Here is a 3076-nt window from a genome sequence, read left to right as displayed (position 1 = left end):
CAGGTCAATGCGAAGACTTTGCTTTTGTTCTGAGTGAGATGAGAATTCAGTGGCGTGAGACATGATTTCTTCATGGAATGAGTTACTCTGGCCCGAGGAGCGGGCAAGACCACTCGCCTAGCGCTTGCCGTGGGTTAGGGTCTAAACATCCTTTAAAGTAATTTACGTGTGTGAGTAATTTATAGCTACTCACAACAGCTCTGTGAGGTAGGCATTAGTACTGTATCTACTTTGCAGGTGAGGAAATTTAGGTATAAAGAGATTAAATAATTGACCCAAGGCCTCACAGGTTATTGGTGAGTGGGACCAGGCTGGTGGCCTCAGAGGTGGTTGTATACAGATGTATCTTGAAGACAGAGTTGATGGGAAGTACTGATGGAATATTTTCAATATTTTAACCATCATAACTCCCATTTATCAAACATAATGTGCAGGCTTCAGGGTTAGGTTCTTTATGAAAATTATCTAATGCAAATTTCACAAGGACTATATAAATTAGCTACTGTTGTTTCCCACAGTTTATAACTGTGGAAGACAAGACCTACAGAATCAAAAGGATTTATTTGCAGTCATAGCTGGCAAGTGTTGGGGGTTCTGATCCCATAGCCTGTGGGCCAACGAGTCACCGTCCTCCCTTTCCCCAGGTCCACTTCCCCGCCCCTTTGTTTGTACAGGAACTTTTGCATCGGTCTCTAATCTCTGGCTCTGGGTTTGTCCTTTGGACTTGAAAACACGCTAGGCTTAGATATGCCATATACTCAGGAAAACATGCGAGGACCTACCTCTTTCAGCCCTTAGTCTGTATTTTCTATATCGTATAATGTCCTATCACGACTCATATGACGTATATCATATCATATCTGCTATATGCGATATAGACTGAATGGTGCTCCTTCAGATTCATATGTTGAAGCCCTTATCCCCAGGGTAGATGGCATTTGGAGATGAGGCCTTTGGGACATGATTAGATTTGGGTAAGTTCTTGAGGGCGATGCCCCCACGATGGGATTAGTGGCCTTGTAAGAAGAGACACCGGAGAGCTTGCTGTGTCTCCACCATGTGAGGACACAGCAGCCATCTGCAAGCTGAGAGGAAAGCCTTCAGCAGAACCCAACCATACTGGCATCCTGATCTTGAACTTTCAGCCCTCAGAACTGGGAGAAAATAAATTTCTGTTGGTTAAGCCACCCAGTCTGTGGTATTCTGTTGTGGCGGCCTGAGCTAAGACAGTATGTATCATATCACATATTAGATGTACTATATAATAATATATTATATATGATGTACTATATAATAATATATTATTTCTATTTTACGCAAGTCTATTTATTCTTTTTGTCTGCCTGCTTCATCATTCATCTCCAGAAGCCTGCAGATTACCTAGAACAGAGTAGGCATATAGTAATATTTGGTGAATGCATAAAGAAAAGAATGAATCTAATTGCAGCCACCTGGATGACTACCACTGCCAATTAAAGAATCCCCAACCTGACCATTGTCTGTTTGGTCAGTGTCTCTAGGGAATCTTTTTTCTGGGTCCAGTGGAAGATCCGGCCAAGACGCTTCTTGGTCTCACCAATGCATTCAGTTCATCAGCACGTTCGGAGCTAATCCCAGGTCTGTACCTTCATTCCTCAGGGATCCAGGCAAGTCATTTCCCCTCCTTGAGCTTCAGCTGCCTCATCGACACTGAGTGCAACACTAGGCTTCAGCATGTGACAAAAGCAGACTGTAAAGATCATCATCTGAGACAAAACTGGAAATTACGGAGAGAAGAGTGAATCGGAAAGCCTTCCATGCCAGTAATTCTTCCTGGGATCCAAGTGGTCATTCGCTGTGTGCAGAGCTCCGGGTGGTGGGGACAGAAAAGGCTGCGATTGCCTTCGGTGGCGGAGCTCCGAGTCTGGGAAACTCGTCCAACACTGAGCTGTGTTTCGTCATTTCTTTCAACAGGCCGCCGGGACCAGGAGCTGAGGATCGATTTGCGGTGCTCAAGTGCTCCCCTATTTCCGGAGGGGCAGTGTCTCTGAATATTTAACAAGGCAGGTAATAGTCCTAAATGGAGTTGGAATTGAGTCGGGTGGTTTGGGTCAGCCGCAGCCTGGATTATAGAGCTGAAAAGAGAGGACGGACGATTTTTATTGATTTGGGGCCTATTTTTTCTTACTTTATTTGCCACTTTAAATCTATGTACTTTGCTCTCGGCCGCTTCCTGTCTGGATAATAGAAAACGTTTTCTGAAAGTGGTTAACTGGACAGGCTTTCATTTGTACCTGGGCTACCCCAGGGGGCACATGTAACTCCTGAAAGTTTATAGTTCTCTATGCAGCTAGGAGTCATTTGTTCATTCACTTATTCACTCATTCATTTATTCTTTCATTCATTCTTTCAAACAGCTTTGATTGAATTCTTACTAGTGCACGGAAAAATGCTTGCTCTTTGCAAAAATAAAGAAAAGAAAGGCAAGTGAAATGTTTCTGCTCTGAAGAAACTCCCAGTCTAAGAGAACAGCCATGTGAGGCAGGATAAGATGATGAGACGTGCTGAGCCCACTAGAAAGAATGGACACGACTCAGCCTGGCTTGGATCATCCATCAAAGAAAACGCATCATCATATTTGTCTTTGGTTGATCTCTACTCCTTTTATCTCAGCACTCAATAGTCAAGTAAGCAAATCATTGACTATCTTGAGGATTTTGTTTCCTGAAATGAGTTATTTGACTAGATTTTAACAAGTTCCCTGACATCTGTAGGAAAGCACGACATTTTCTAGGAGTCGACGTACTCGTTTGCCTGGGAGGCAGCATTTCAGAGTGGTTAAGAGACTGTCTTTGGAATCAGATGGCTTGGATTGCAATTCTGAATCTACTTCTCACTGGCTCTATCCCACAGGAAAATTGTTTAAACTCCATGAGCCAAAATTTCCTATTTGTAAAATGGTGTTTGTAGCAGGAACACCATCATAAGGTGCCTGGAAAATAGCATTTAATTAATATAATCTATGACTGTGGAAAAATATTTGAAGCTCCATGAAAACCTATTGCATTTGTAAGAAGAGACCATTGGTATATACAGA

The 3076-nt window shown here is 42.9% G+C and overlaps 1 long non-coding RNA gene across 1 annotated transcript; it reads left to right on the top strand.

Moving 5' to 3' along the window:
- The first annotated feature begins 525 nt into the window (after positions 1-525).
- LOC111734694 lies at positions 526-2660 on the top strand. The gene is made up of 4 exons (XR_002778562.1): positions 526-644; positions 1639-1777; positions 1954-2046; positions 2418-2660. It is a non-coding gene; the product is annotated as an uncharacterized LOC111734694 (long non-coding RNA).
- The last annotated feature ends 416 nt before the right edge of the window (positions 2661-3076 follow it).

The sequence above is a fragment of the Pteropus vampyrus genome, unplaced genomic scaffold (assembly GCF_000151845.1).
Source record: "Pteropus vampyrus isolate Shadow unplaced genomic scaffold, Pvam_2.0 Scaffold3972, whole genome shotgun sequence".
Lineage (NCBI taxonomy): Eukaryota > Metazoa > Chordata > Mammalia > Chiroptera > Pteropodidae > Pteropus > Pteropus vampyrus.
This window is presented reverse-complemented; position numbering and strand designations above follow the sequence as displayed.